This window comes from Dromiciops gliroides, chromosome 4 (assembly GCF_019393635.1).
Source record: "Dromiciops gliroides isolate mDroGli1 chromosome 4, mDroGli1.pri, whole genome shotgun sequence".
Classification (NCBI taxonomy): domain Eukaryota; kingdom Metazoa; phylum Chordata; class Mammalia; order Microbiotheria; family Microbiotheriidae; genus Dromiciops; species Dromiciops gliroides.
This window is the reverse complement of record NC_057864.1, coordinates 132,492,969-132,508,686: the sequence shown is the minus strand read 5'-3', so window position 1 is coordinate 132,508,686 and position 15,718 is coordinate 132,492,969. Positions and strand designations below refer to the sequence as shown.

General features: G+C 40.0%; 1 protein-coding gene and 1 pseudogene across 1 annotated transcript in view; one reads left to right on the top strand and one right to left on the bottom strand.

Annotated features, from left to right (window-relative positions):
• The window catches only part of KIF26B (kinesin family member 26B), a 639,143-nt gene that overhangs the window by 428,406 nt on the left and 195,019 nt on the right, over positions 1-15,718 (top strand). The window lies entirely within an intron of this gene.
• Positions 5,860-6,514, bottom strand: LOC122725661 (annotated as a pseudogene).

Genomic DNA, 15,718 nt, shown 5'->3' with positions numbered 1-15,718 from the left:
ACTTATTTACTAGAGGTTATATATGGGTTTGTGTTTTTTTTTTTAATCAGCCTCAACAGAGGGAGTTCTTATGGAAAGGAAATTGCAGATCCTTGATGTATGTTCTTTGCCCAGGTATTCAGAGCTCACCAGATGTTGTCTCCTGAAACTTGCTGACATCACTTGAGAGGGAGGATGTGAACCTGAATTTTTGCTTGTTTTGCAGCTGAACACCTGAGGAATTGGCTGGCGAGGTGCCTCATACAGGGTCACCCAGCAGCTCAGTAACTCAGTCCAGAATTAGGGCATGAGAATTCTGAAGCCCCTGTGATACTGAGGCTCTCTTAGCAGGAGGGTGATGGTAAATGTTTAGCTCAGTGCTTGGCACATAGTAGGTACTTATTAAATGCTTGTTCCCTCCCTTCCCCCCCCAAAAAAAAACCCCACTAGGCATCTTTTTACATTTGATCTGCATTATTCACAGGTTTCTTAAGTTTAGAAGTCAACAAAGCAATAAATCAAGCCCTCATTTGTAACGTTTTCTGATTTCTGAGGTGTAAGTGCTCATGCTGAAAATTTTGATACGAAGATTACAAGAAAACTTTGCATCTGGACAGGCTCTTGAGATGGCTCTGGACATCCCTGACTTATAGAAGTATACAGGATCACAGTTTAAGTACTAGAAAGGCCTCATTTAACATCTGAGGAAAGAGTGAAAATGCTTTGGCCAGGGTCATTCAGGTACTAAATAACAGAACCAGGATGCAAAGCCAGATACCCTGACTCCAAATTCTAGACTTTTTCTATTGTAAGTTATACTTCCCTTGAAATTAAATTTGCTAAGAGAATTCTTGCTATTTCAACTCCTGTAAACAACTTGAGTAAAAAGTAATCTTGATTTTTTTTTCATGAAAAGGAATGACTTCTTTTAGAATGTTAAACCAAATGTCATATTTCTGGTTAATCAGCAGGCCCCTAGACCATTAGGAATGTCACCCAGAATTGAGAATTAATTTGCTTTGTTGCCCAACCCCTCCCCCCATTCAAGGGCTACAGGTAATGAGCAAAGAAGAGCTGTGGATAAAAGGTTTTACTTTCTCTACAAACTCTGCACGTTGATATCTATCACACCTTGATGCACTTTGCTGCTTCAAGGCAACAAATTACATCTCTGTGCCAAATGTTTAATTTTATGTCATTTTTCATTTCACATGCTCAAAAAGGGGAAAAGGAAAGAACAAAGCTCTGGGTTTTTTATTTTAATGAAAACACTAAAAGGGAACAATCAAAATCCTTTTCAGGTTCTTATATTTTTCCAGATAATTTAGTTTGCAGCACCACTAAGGGAGATAAATAATTAAAGAAAACTCTGGGGGGAAATTCTCAGAATCATAGAGTCAGAGAATGGGAAGTGACATCAGAGGTCATCTAGGCCTGGACTTTTTAACCTTTTTTGTGTTCTGGGTCCCTTTGGCTGGTTAGCGAGACCTATGGACCCCTTCTTAGAATGATGTTTTTAGAAGCATAAAACAAAATACACAGGACTACAAAGGAAACCAATTATGTTGAAATGCAGTTGCCAAAATACTTCTTTGAAGCTCACAAGACCCCAGGTTAAGATTTCCTTATCTTGACAGATGGTCACCAAGATTTTGTCTGAAGAACCCAGTGAGGGGGACCCCAGTACTTCCCAAGTCAACCCACTCTGCGACCGAATAGCTCTGTTCTGCCTTTCACTCACTGATCCTAGTTCTGCTTTCTGGGGCCAAGCAGAAAAAGTCTGATCCCTCTTCCCTAAGATGGCTCTTCAAATACTTGGAGGCAATTTTCACCACCTCCTCTTCTTTATACTAAAAATCTGCAGTTCCTTTAACTAGCCCTGGTGTGGCAGGAACCCAAATCCCTTCCCCACCCTGGTTGCCTTCTTGGGAGCTTTGAACACTATAGTTTATCAAGAACTTTTGTAAAATGTAAGACCACTATAGGACTATCACGTGCCTAATGCTGGATGCTGTATCTTTCTCCTTACTTCCTCTTTCTCTTTTCTCTTTCATTTTTGCTTTTTGCTTTTTTATTTTTCTTCCCTCCCTCCCTCACTTCCTCCCTTCCTCCTCCTCTCTCCTACTCTGTCTCCTCCTTCTCCTCTTTATTCTTCCTCTTCCTTTTTCTTTTTCCCTCCCTCCCTTTCTCCCTTTTATCAGTATATTTTGTATCATACATATTTTATATTTATCAAATATTTATATTTATATTTTATATTTTTATCCTCTTATATAGCCATAGCAGTATATTTTATATAACCAACATTTCTCAGTATATTCCTCTAACTCTCAGAGAACAATCCCTTATAAAACAAGAGAAAGAAAAATTTAAAAACCAGTTCAGCAATATTCACCAACATATTAGCAAAGTCAGACATGAGATGTAGTTTTTCACACCCATGGTCCCCCCTACATCTGCAAAGAAGAGAGGGCAATGCCTGTTCATGCCTCTTCTCTGAGGCTATGTTAAGTCATTATAATTCCACAGCTTCCTATTGTTTTGTTGTTGGGTTTATTCCTTCCATTGACATTGCTGCAGTCATTTTGTAGGTTTTTTCTTTGATGCTGCTTTCTTTACTTTGCATCCATTCAGATGCAAAGTTTTCTCATGCTCTTTGTATTATTCATATTCGTCGTTTTTTACAGCTCAGTAATATTCCATTACATCCATGTCACCCGACTTGTAGCCATTCGTTCTCCAACCAGCAGCCATCTGCTTTATTTCTACTTCTTTCCTGCCATAGAAAGAGCTCACTATGCCTCCCTTCCTGCTGCCAAAAATCGATCAACTGTTTAATTCATTGTTGACTCATATTGAACTTGCAGTCCATTAAAACCTCCAGATGTTTAGTGGTCACCCCTGGTTTACTAAGAAGCATTCTGCTTCCAGCAGAGCAGGACATCTTTCTTGGTGTCTCCTCTGACATTCAGCATGGCAGAGGTGGTATATTAGGTCATGGCTGTGTGCTAGAGGGGAAGGAACACTGGATTGAGACTCCGAATACTTAGGTCCTCCCAGATTTGCTCTTTGTCAAATGTATCATCTTGACACCTGAGTGTCTGCTTCCTCATTTGTATAAAAATGACAGGGATGGACTTGAAGCTATGAATCTATAAGGTAGAATGAACATTGTAATATCACCATGTACAATCCATATTGAATTGCTTACAGTCTCAGGGAGAGAGGAGGACACGGAGGGAGGGAGAGATAGAACTTGGAACTCAAGACTTAAAACAACCCCAAAACTTAAAAAATTGTTTTAACATATAGTTGGGAAGAAAGTAAAATATTATAGTAAAAATGAAGGGGCAGCTAGGCGGTACAGTGGATAAAACACGGGCCCTGGATTCAGGAGGACTTGAGTTCAAATCTAGCCTCAGACACTTAACACTTACTAGCTGTATGACCTTGGCCAAGTCACTTAACCCTCATTGCCCCACCCTACCCCCAAAACTATAAAAAATGAACAGCAAAAGCCCCATTGTAGCTTTGGTCTGTCTGAACCAATACTTAAGAATTCTCCTCTTTCCAAAGGGAGCTGAACTCTGGCAAGTGAGAATTTGCATTCTTTACTCTTTTTTACACTGAGAATTTGCTGTGGTTCTCAGTATAGTCACAATTTTCCAAAGCAAGCACTCATTTCTTGAACTGTTGTTAATTTAGAGGAGAAAAGAAAAAGACTATGCGATGGAGCTGGCAAATAAAATAGTTGTCAATTAATCATTTATTATTCATTAAATACCTACTATGTGCCAGGAAGTGGTATCTAGGTAAAGCAATGGAGAGAGTGGTGGGCCTGCAGTCAGGAAGATTCATCTTCCCATGTTCAAATCTGGCCTCAGACACTTACTAGCTGTGTGACCCTGGGCCAGTCACTGAACCCTGTTGCCTGAGTTTCCTCATCTATAAAATAGACTGGGGCAGCTAGATGGCGCAGTGGATAGAGCACCGGCTCTGGAGTCAGGAGGACCTGAGTTCAAATCCGGCCTCAGACACTTAACACTTACTGGCTGTGTGACCCTGGGCAAGTCACTTAACCCCAATTGCCTCACCAAAAAACAAAAAAAATAGACTGGAGAAGGAAATGGCAAATTACTCCAGTATCTTTGCCAAGTCATGAAATGTTGGACAAGCCTGAAAAAAAGGCTGAACAACATGTGCCAGGAACCATGATAAGTGAAATGAATCTATCTCTTTGCTCAAGAAAAATGTTATTCTATCAGGGAACATATATGTAAAAATAGATACAAGGTCACTTGACGGTATTGGGGAGGCACTAGAAGATGGTGGAGATCAAAAAAGACCTCACAAAGACGGTAGGGTTTGAGCTCAAGGAAGCTGAGAGTATTTGTTATGCAAAAAAAAAAAAAAAAGACAACTCTATTCTATTCCACATGGAATGAGAATTAGCTGGCATAGTATCTCTCCTTCTCTACTGTGAAGCTGTCTTTCAAATGTGTGTGTATGTATGTATAGTTTAAATTGTATAAATACAAATATAGATACATAAATAGAAAACAGGACGTGAATGTAAATGTGCAGATCTATTTATATAAATTAAATACGTAATGCCTATAATCTATCCATCTAGCTGTCTGTCTAGCTATCTATCATGAGAGGGAGCTAGCATTATATAGTAGATAGACAGCTAGTCCCTCCTTCAGATTACAAATTATAATTTATATAAGATGTTCTACCACATCAGTGACAATCCCCTCAACCGCCGTGCCCTCCCTTGGATTTAACAACTTGGTATTTATCTTGTACGTACTTAGATATGGATTTGTTTGATTCGTTGTATTTTGTATTCTCAGTGCCTGTCAAAGTGCCTCTGTTAAAAACTTGCTGATTGATCAGTCCCTTAATGGAAGGGATTTCCCCACTGAATTCATAGTGTTAATCTGGATCACCGATCTCCACAGGCCTGGACATCTCTTTCCCCAACAAAACTCAACACACACACACACACACATATACATATATGGACATATATGCACATCTGTAAACATCTATCTGTATATAGTGCTGGACCTGGAGTTAGAAAAACCTAAGTCAAAATCCAGCCTCATATACTTACTAGCTGTGTGGCTCTGGATATATCACTTAAATATCTCTGTGTCTCAATTTCCTGCTCTGGAAAAATGAAGGAATTTTACTTGGCCCTTTAAGCTCCCTTCCATATATAAATCTAGGCTAGTATTTTTACCAGCTACCCATCTTGTTGTTGTTCAGTTGTGTCTGACTGTATCTGACCCCAATTGGGGTTTTCTCTGCAAAGATCCTGGAGGCGCTGTTGAACTCATGAAGAGGAGTCTTCCTGATTCCAAGCCCAGTACTCTATCCATTTCACCATTTATCTGCACTCACCTACCCTACCCAACATTAAAGAACAAGATGGGAACATGTTCAGTGAGTCATGCATTCTGCCAGCATTGGAGAGATGCTCACTCGGCTCTCTGGAGCCATACAGAAGTTGGTTATGGACTATCTAGCGACTGCTTGTATAATGACCTGAGGTGGAGAAACATCATAAACCCAGATCTAAACAGAACATATAACGATGCAGTCTATCTGTGCCCTGAGACATCACAGCATCAGCCTGGTATGACAAGCATCTCTAAGAAATGGGGGAGGGAGAGAGGAAGGGAGAGAGCCCCCGTGGAGCAATGATCTCAATCAGTCTCTGAGACTAGAGCAGCTCACTCACAGACTATAAACAGCATCAGCCAAGGATAGTCTTGAGACCTGTTGTAAACAAAACCAAGGCTCAGATGAATTGTGACCAGGAAAGAAGAACAAGGTCCTATCACTGAACTTTTCTTGAGTTTTCAGTTGTTGTTTTTTTCCATCTAGATGTGATTTTATTATTTTAGTACATAAACCAAAATTTATGCAACTAGAGCAGAGGCTGTGGATGATTCATATTTCCAATTGGGTGGGAGCACTCTCTTGGTTTTGTAGTAACGAGCCAGCCTGTGAATTCAGCTCTCTTTGAGAATCAGACAGAATTTAGAATCCTTATCCTTTCTGTTTCTCTCAAGATGCTTGCGAACAGTTTTCTTTTTTTTTTTTTTTGGCAGGGCAATGAGGGTTAAGTGACTTGCCCAGGGTCACACAGCTAGTTAAGTGTCAAGTGTCTGAGGCTGGATTTGAACTCAGGTCCTCCTGAATCCAAGGCCAGTGCTTTATCCACGGCGCCACCTAGCTGCCCTAGCAACAGCTTTCTTGACCAAGTGATAAAGATCTTCAGGAAGATCAAGGGCAAGTCCCTCGGACTTGAGAAGTCTCAAAATTTTGTTGCCAGTTACAAAGTGCACTTGTGCCACACCTTCAGGATCACACCAATCTGGGAGGGCGTCAGGCCCTTCTTGGCCACCTTGTAGATCTGTTCCTTCACGTCGTCCGAGGTGACCTTCAGCCACGTGGGCACGCAGTGGCAGTAAGGCAAAGCCGACTGGGACAGACCCTTCCCGGGAGCGTGCATGCGACCCATGATGGTGATGATCAGGAGGCCAAAGAGGAGAGTTTCAGTTTCAAAGGCTTAATTACTTACGTAAAGAATATAAGGTCAGGGTAGAAAAAGCCCCGAGTTTTGTGTCGAGACATCTGCTTTGGATTCCCACCTATATGAGCTTGTTTTCCCGTCTGTAAAATGAGGGGCTTAGACTAGAGTGCCTGTGAAATTCCCTTCGTCTTCTGATCTTTAGTCTTCAGTAGGGCTGTTAGCAAGAAGCTAGGTGGCGCCATGGAGTCTGGAAGACATTTTTCTAAATTCAAATCTGGCTTCAGACACTTACTAGCTGTGTGACTCTGGGCAAGTCACTTCACTAAGTTTGCCTCGGTTTACTCATCTGTAAAATGAGCTGGAGAAGGAAATGGCAAACCACTACGATATATTTGCCAAGAAAACCCCAAACTGGGTCACGAAGAGTGACCGCTGAAATGACTGAACTATTGTTCAAGGGCCATTAGCAAATGAAAAAAAAAACTGCTCCCTGTTGGTATAAGAATTACAAGTATACTTCCATATTAGTGTGCTAATCACTTTAAGCAAGACAGAAGGTTTTACCTTCCCATGGCCTTTGCAATAGGAGGCTAAACAGATGTCTGATAGATGCATTTGCTTCTCACTAATTCCTCATTTCAGTCAATCACAGTATCTTAATCTGTTCATAACACAGGCAGAGTATAAGAATGAGCAAGGTACTGTGACCTGAGAATCAGCATCCTGAGTTCCACTTGTCTGACTTTGGACAAATCATTTTATTCCTCTTGGTATTAGTTTCTTCATCGGAAATAATGCAGGGACTTTGATGACATCACCCTCTATGTTTTTTCTGGCTTTCACATTCTACAGGGATATGACTTTCCATCTTTTCAGGTACCAAATAGGATACACATGAATGACGGCACCAACAGCATGATCTTTGGACACACACAATTTGTGGGGTTTTTTTTTCCCTTTGTCTATCCAAGCATCAGTGAATGGAGTGCTGCCAAGTAAGCAGGATTCAGGGAAAGTTCACAGCTCTGAATGAAGCTCTTTGGGTTAGTGGTATAGGGTTTGCACAGTGCATGACTGATGCATGACCTTAGCTTGTGTGGTTGTGCCAAGAGGTTTAAGTGGACCATAAATTCTCATATTCTTATATACAGACTCTTGCGTATACAGTAGCTATTAGGTGACTTCAAGGATTTTTGTCAGGTGCTAGTATGGTATAATAGAAAGAACCCTAGAGTATACAGACTAGGGTTCAAATCTCAGTTCTACTGTCTAGTAGTTATAACCTCTTTGAGCCTTTCATTTGTAAAACACCTGCCCTGCCTATGCCACAGGATAATTGAGGATCAAATGAGATAATTTCCTCCATTTCTTCATCTGTGAATGGGGATAATAGTACCTCCACTACCTATGTCACAAAGCTGTTGTGAAGATCACCTTAGATTACGTGACTCAGTACCCTCATCTGTAAAATGGGGTGTGTATGTGTGGGGAGGGTTTGAGTCAATGACCTCCAAGATGAAATCTTTGGTCTTGTGACCCAGTGTGTAGCAAGTGTCTTGGAGCATGACAGTGTCAGCTAGTATTTTTTTTTTTTTGGATATTCTTTGTCTGTTGAGTTCACAGTGCCTTGCCCATCAAAAAATATTTGTTGACTGATTGAAGGACTTTCCCAGAGAACTGAAATGCATTTTCAATACAGCTCTTTATTGTGTGTGTGTTCTGGGTGAGGCCTTTGAGGGGTAGAGGTTGGCCTATCCACATACACACGCATGTACACATTAGTTCATACAAGGACTTCCAAATAAAGTCAGGGTGTAGCCTTTAAAAAAAAATACAGTTTGCCTTTAATATCCTAATCCTAAGCATGACCTAACTCACTCAGCTGAGATATTTTCCCTCTGTGATATGAAAGCATGTTGCTAAGCAACCAGGTCAGTAATTGGTAAATGCTCATATTTGATTTGATTTAAGTTACTTACACAAATATGTCGCTGTTTTCTCTCTGCTATTAGACTAATGATAATCATCTGATTTTATTTGACTCAAATAAAATAAAATAACTGCTTTGGGTTGATTCAGTCATTAAGTAGCTGTGTAACATATAGCATAAGGCTGTAAGTCTATTCAATCTTGGAATTTTATATTTAAAAATTTGGTGGCATTTATGAGAATCATTTGAATAGTAATTGCCTGCCATATTGAGAGCACTGTGGTGCTAGTCACTCTGAGGGTCACAAAAGAAGCATAAGACATGGTCCCTGGGGGCAGCTAGGTGGCACAGTGGATAAAGCACTGGCCCTGGATTCAAGAGGACCTGAGTTCAAATCCAGTCTCAGACACTTGACACTTAGTAGCTGGGTGACTCTGGGAAAGTCACTTAATCCTCACTGCCCTGCAAAAAAAAAAAAATTTTAAAGAAAAAAAGGAAGAAAACAAAAAAGACATGGTCCCTGCCCTGGAGAGGCTTTCAATCTAGTTTTGAAGACAAGCCTGGAAGCAGCTATGATATGATAAAGACAGGATCCTTTAATGCCTTTATGGTTTTGTGGTTTCTTTGGGGGTAGATGTTCCCTTCACTAATATAGGTCAAAATATCTCTACCTCTTAGTAGCAAGTCTTCATGATTTACTGTGCCTCCTTCTCCCTACACTCCCAACTCCCCCCCCCCCAAAATCCATCTCCTGAGAGAGAGCCATCCTTCTGTTAAGCCTCTATGACCAGAGCTCGCCTGGCCTTTGGGACAGTGACTCAGTGGCTCCTGGGTTCACAAACAAAAGTTCCAGCTTGCTAAGACTTGTTAAAGGAGCCAGCTGGTAGAGCTGTCAAGAACCCAAGGTCATTTCACTCCCTGATGATGCATCAGAACACGGCTTTAATGTAGTGCAGAGCAGAATACAAAATGCTCCATTTTGTGGGATGGACAAGCAATGCTACAGAAGCCCTAGGGGAGAGGGTCCCCCCAGGACGGGCCATGAAAGGGTTCCCCATGAAGGGGGTTCTTGATCTTTGCCTTGAAGGGTGGTTAGGACTTGGATATTCTAGGTTAGGACAATGGGTGGAGGTGGGAAGGATTGCATCATTTTCACAGGACAGTGGGCTCCTTGAGGACTGTCTTTTACTCTCCTTGGCATCCTTAGCAATTAGCACAGTGGGGCAGCTAGATGGCGCAGTGGTTAAAGCACCGGCCCTGGATTCAGGAGTACCTGAGTTCAAATCTGGCCTCAGACACTTGACACTTACTAGCTGTGTGACCCTGGGCAAGTCACTTAACCCCCATTGCCTGCAAAAAACCAAAACCAAAACCAAAACCAAAACCAAAAGCAATTAGCACAGGGCCCAGCATGTAGGAGGTGCTTAATGTTTATTGACTGACTGACTGATTGACTGGCTGACTGACAGGAGGCTGGTCTGACTAGAATCAAGGGAGAATGGGGCAGCATGATGGTGAATAAAGTCAGGGGTTGTGAGGTGGGGGTAGTTAGGGCAAGATTGTAGAAGGCCTTGAAGGGCCTTTAAAGGCCATGTGGCTGAGAGCAGAATTGAGAACGGAAGATTTTGAAGCCATTACATTCTATGTATAGATGATATTCGGCTGTGGATGGCAGGTATTAGAGGGCATTTCATTTTAGAATTCATAGATTTATAGGGACACTCCCTAAATGCCTCACAGAGCATCTTCCATGACCATGGCAAGCACCTTTGGTGAAAATCTGCCTCCCTCTTTTATGCTTTGCTTAATGAGGGAAAATTGTATAATCAGAGGGTCATTGAGAAATAACTTCTATGGTTGTATCTACTAAGGAATCTTGTGCAAGTTTTACATAAGCATAGGAGACTCCTTATTAAGGGAGAGCCCTTGGGGTGCATTGTTAGTCTGGCTCAAACATTTTTAGGAAAATGTTTTGTTATTTATAAGAAATACCACAAGGGACATCATCAAATGTATTCTTCAAAAAGGAGGTAGGGAGCAGCTAGGTGGCACAGTGGATAAAGCACCGGCCCTGGATTCAGGAGGACCTGAGTCCAAATATGGCCTCAGACACTTGACACTTGCTATTGAGTGACCCTGGACAAGTCACTTAATCCCCATTGCCCCCCCCCCAAATAAATAAAGGAGGTGGGTTGGTTTTGTACCAAGAGAGATGAAGAATCACAGACAGCCTGAGTAACACATATGAATACCAACTCATGAATGTATATGTATATGCACATATATATAGATAGATAGATAGATAGATAGATAGATAGATAGATTCAATATGTATTGAAATAGAACTAGCTATAGTTATATGTTCTTAGTATGTACAAAACACTCTGCTAAATGCTGCGTATCCAGATGGAAAAACAAGACAGTTCCTGCCCTCAAAGAGCTCACACTTTAATTAGTCGGAGGTACAATACATATTAGGGGCAGCTAGGCAGCACAGTGGATGGGGGCTGGGTCTGGAGTCAGGAAGACCTGAGTTTACATATGGCCTCAGACACTTATTAGCAGTGTGACCCTGGGCAAGTCACTTCACTCTGGTTGCCTCAGTTTCCTCATCTGCAAAATGGGCTTGAGAAGGAAACAGGAAAACCACTCTAGTATCTTTGCCAAGAAAACCCCAAATGGGATCCCAAAGAGTTGGACACAACTGAAACAACTGAATAATAACATAATACATATAGAAAATTTTAGAGGGAGAGATCCTTAAGGTACAGTGGCAAAGCAGCTGAGAATACATTTTCTTTGGTATCATTTCCTTAAAGCTGTATCACTCTTTGATATTAAACCATTTGGTGATATCAAGGACTGAGGTTAAAAAACTTTCTTTTCTGGGTCACCAGTAGTTGGGGTTACCGATGCTCTATGGTTTCAACTTCATAAGAGCTTAATCACCAATCTGATATCAACATGGACTAAAGGACCTCTGAAGAAATGAGGGAGGCCTCAAAATCATAGAACCATAAAAGTTTTTAGTCAAGTCTTCAAAATATGCCTATATGTCTCAATAATCTCAAGAAAACTTCTTTTCCATAAAGTTCTAACAAATTTCGCGTCATCAGGAGAAAGTGATATCATCTACATTGCCCATGTTTATTGATCATTAATAGAGAAGTGATTCTACCTGTTACTTGAGTTGCTAACAAATCAAGATCCCAATGGTTAGCCGCCACCTAAATTTTGCAAACTTACATGAATTTCAACATTTTTCTAAAAGATTACAGGTGGTGTTTTTCCTCCTTCCCCCTTTTCTCCCTTCTTTTTCTGTCTCTGTCTCTCTGTCTCTCTTACATATACATACATGCATACGCACATGTAGCTGTCTATATTTGCTACCTGTGTGACAATTACTGTGCTATATCAATACTGATAGAATATCGAACCATTTGTATTATGGGTTAATATTATTAGTGCCTCTTTAAATCAAAACAAGACAATTCCAAATTAATGTGGTTTGAAGTTTAAATCCACTGTATTTTACCTACCAACACCAAACATTATCTTTTTGAAAGTCATTTTTTTTTAAAGGTTAAAACTTAACTTCAAAGTGTGGGGGCAGGTAGGCAGCACAGTGAATAAAGTGCCTCGCCTGGAGTCAGAAAGATTAAGTTTAAATTTGGCCTCAGACAATTATTAGTTTGTGATCCTGGGCAAATATGTCAGCCTGTTTGCCTCAGTTTCCACATCTGTAAAATGAGCTAGAAAAGAAAATGGCAAACCACTCCAGTATCTTTGCCAAGAAAACACCAAACAGGGTAACAGTTGGACACAACTGAAGTGACTGAACAACAACAAAAGTTCAAAGTGAAGTGTAATGAGAATCTTTCTCTGGAACCCTTTTAGCTCCTTTCAGAAGCTCAACTTTTCTCTAATTTCTTGCCATACCAGACTGTTATATCTTGTCTTGTTATCCTCAATTCCAGTGACATTGACCCAGTGGATTTCCCTCAGAGCTTCTATGATCTGTCATATCATCATATATTACCAGAGATTTCTTAATCCTAAATGTCTTGAAGTCTTTTGTAATGGACTCTAAACAATTGTAGCTCGTAGCATCACTTGGAGTTTGCACAGTTAGTTTGCAACATGTGTATTCCATCCTGGTGCTGGAGATTTGCCATCCACATTGCATTCTGGGTCAGTGCCCTTCATATATAGCAGGTGCAGCATGGTTTGGGGGCTCAGCCAACACTCTTCAGATGCAGCTTTTCAATTGGTGTTTCATTAATCCATTGTGTGGGTCAAATTGAGATAGCCCTGAATGATCCCATAATTGTCACAAAGCTTTTTATACACACAGCAAAATTATACATTTTGCACCATCGTTAGACACTAGGAATATATTCCCAGGATGTCATTAGGCATTCATAATGTTCAGAAGCAAGGGAATCATATGTGGAAGGAGTGAACCTCTCCTCCCTTTCCCTTCTGGGGAGAATGAAGTTCTCGTCTTAATAAAGTTTAACATTCTTGAAAGGTTATTTGAATGGCAAAAAAGAACACTAGAATTGGAATTGGGAGATACCTGGATTCAGATCCTATTTCAAATACCTAATTGTTTGATCTTGACCAAGGTATTTGGGTGGTCTCAGCTTCAGTTTCTTCTATTAAATGGGGCTAACATTTTCCATATTGACTTCAAGCTAGTGTTGTCAGAGACAAACGTGATGGTTGCAGTGTAACCAGAAAAGATGATGAGGATGGTAGACCTATCTAGCACGGAATAACATGCTAATTGATTATTTCTTTTTGGTACTCTGGAAATAGAGAGTTTGAGAAAGGCCACCACTCCTGTTACTAATTTATGGAAGTTGATTTTTGAAAAAAGGAGCATACAAGATTAGAAACCACAGAAAGGATTTGACTTGCACCATTGGAGGGAAATCTCACATCAAGATCACAGACCAAATTATCCAAGTAATATCTATTTAAATCCTTTACTTGATCAGTTTAATTCAAGCCTAAAATGTAGTTCTTGTTATCAGCACTGGCTAAATTCATTAGATTTCATGCCACTGATTTACTCTGACTCTTAAGATCATAGGATCACCGGACTTAGAGCTGGCAGTGACTTTGGGGCAATCTAGGTCGATTACCTCATTTTACACATAGGGAAACTGAGACCCAGAGGAGTGAGGTGATTCATCTCCAATCTCATAGGTAGCAAGTATTAGAAGGAGGATTTGAACTCAAGTCTTTTGACTCAGAACCTACCACTTTATATGACACCATTCTACGTCCTCATGAATCTGTCTAAAGAAAGCAACATATGCCACCAGAATGGCATTGCTCTGTCCAACTGATTAAAGAAAACAGCCAACAGAGTGCTTCTGTTATGGTAGATATTTTTAACAGCTCTCGAGAGGTACTGTCTACAGGGGGTGGGGTGGGAAATCATTCCATATTACAAGAGATAACTATTTTTCCTTGAAATGAAAGGCAGAGGATTGAATTGGGTCTTAAACGGTTTGTGTGTGTGTGTGTGTGTGTGTGTGTGTGTGTGTGTGTGTGTTAAAGGTTATTTAAAGATGTAGCCCAGGATGAATAACTTTAGGAAGTGTTTGCTAATAACTGAGTTAATGAGATCAGTTGGTTTTATTTTTCCCACACAACCTTTGGGTTTTACTATTTTAAAAGTTATAGAATAACAGGGAGGTTGTTTCATTCATTTGTTGCTCATATCAAACTGGTTCGTTTTGAAATAATCCCTACAACATTAATTACAAAATATCTGACTTTTGTAGGTCCCTTTGTGACTGAGGCTCTTTTACATTTCTGAATCAAACAATTCTTGATATAACTGATTTCTATATTTTTAGGAACCTAAATATTCCAACCATTTGCATGATGCTTAATAGTGATTAGGAAAGTGATTATATTGACATCAAAATTACAATCAGATGTTGCCATGTTATTTCTTAATAGATTATATATTTATACATATATTTTTCTTTCATTATTTCTTTCATACGTGCATACTCTGAGGAGAAAATAATGAACAAAAAACATTTCCCCTGAAAAATCTTTCCCCTCTTTCCCCATTTCATTTCACCCCCTGCTTTGAAATAGAAACTGCTCAATTCCCCTATGTGAAGCACCCTTCATTTTTTCAGGGACAAAGGATTAAAGTGAAGTTGTAATTATGCAATTGAGTAGCATTATAGTATCTTAGAATTGGAAGGGACCTTAAAGGTCAGCTAATCCAACCCATTATCTGATGCATGGATTCCTTCTATAGCATCCCTGAGAAGTGGTTATCCAACCTTTGCTTATATACTGGCTGTAATGGAGAACTTACTGCCTCATGAGAAAGCTGACTCAATTTTCAGATAACTCGAATTGTTAGACAGTTCTTGTATTGAACCAAAATCTGCTGCCCTGTGGTTTTCATCCTCCAGTCCCAGCTCTGCCCTCTATAGTCACGAAAAGGAAATTTAACTCCTCCTTTAGTATGGTACTTGCTTGGCGCTGTCAAGAGGAGGGAAATTAGTAAGCACTCACACCTCTAACTGCCTTTCATTCCCCAGCCCCCTTACTATCTTCATCTCCCCTTCTATTTTGAGTTCAGATAGCAGAGTCTTCGACAATCACTTGCTCTTTCTCACCCCCCCCCCGCCCCCTCCCTCAGCAAAAGTATTGCAGTTCCAAACCTGAAACAAGGAAAGGGAAAAAGAAAGCAATCCTGGCAGGTTGTGTCTTTTCCCTTTGTCACTGACTCTTAAAAGCATAAATGAACTCACACACTGAAAAGAGCTTCCTGGTCTAAGCAAGGAGGGAAGAATTGTGACTCATTCTCCAGCAGCAGTGAGAATCCCAGAGATTAATAAGGTTACTGAGAGGAGCAGAAAGCCAAGAGTTGGGTAATACATATACTAATTTCTCTCCATCTCCTTTCCTCCCTCCATTCTTTTTAGATAAAAAATATCAGGAAATGTGGGAAGAAATTACACAAATGACAGTAGATTTCCTTTTCCTACTTGCTAGAAAGATATAATTTAGAAAACGATTTCTAATTCACTTCAGTGGCATTTCTGTCATGTAGAAGAAATATTGCAGAGCTTTTATTTTTAAGGTAACATAAATATATAATACTATGTAATAATATATAATATAGTATAATAATATATCCTATACTGTGCTATATATTTTATAATGGAGTATTTAATTATATATTACATAATATATAACTATATTATGTATTAATATAT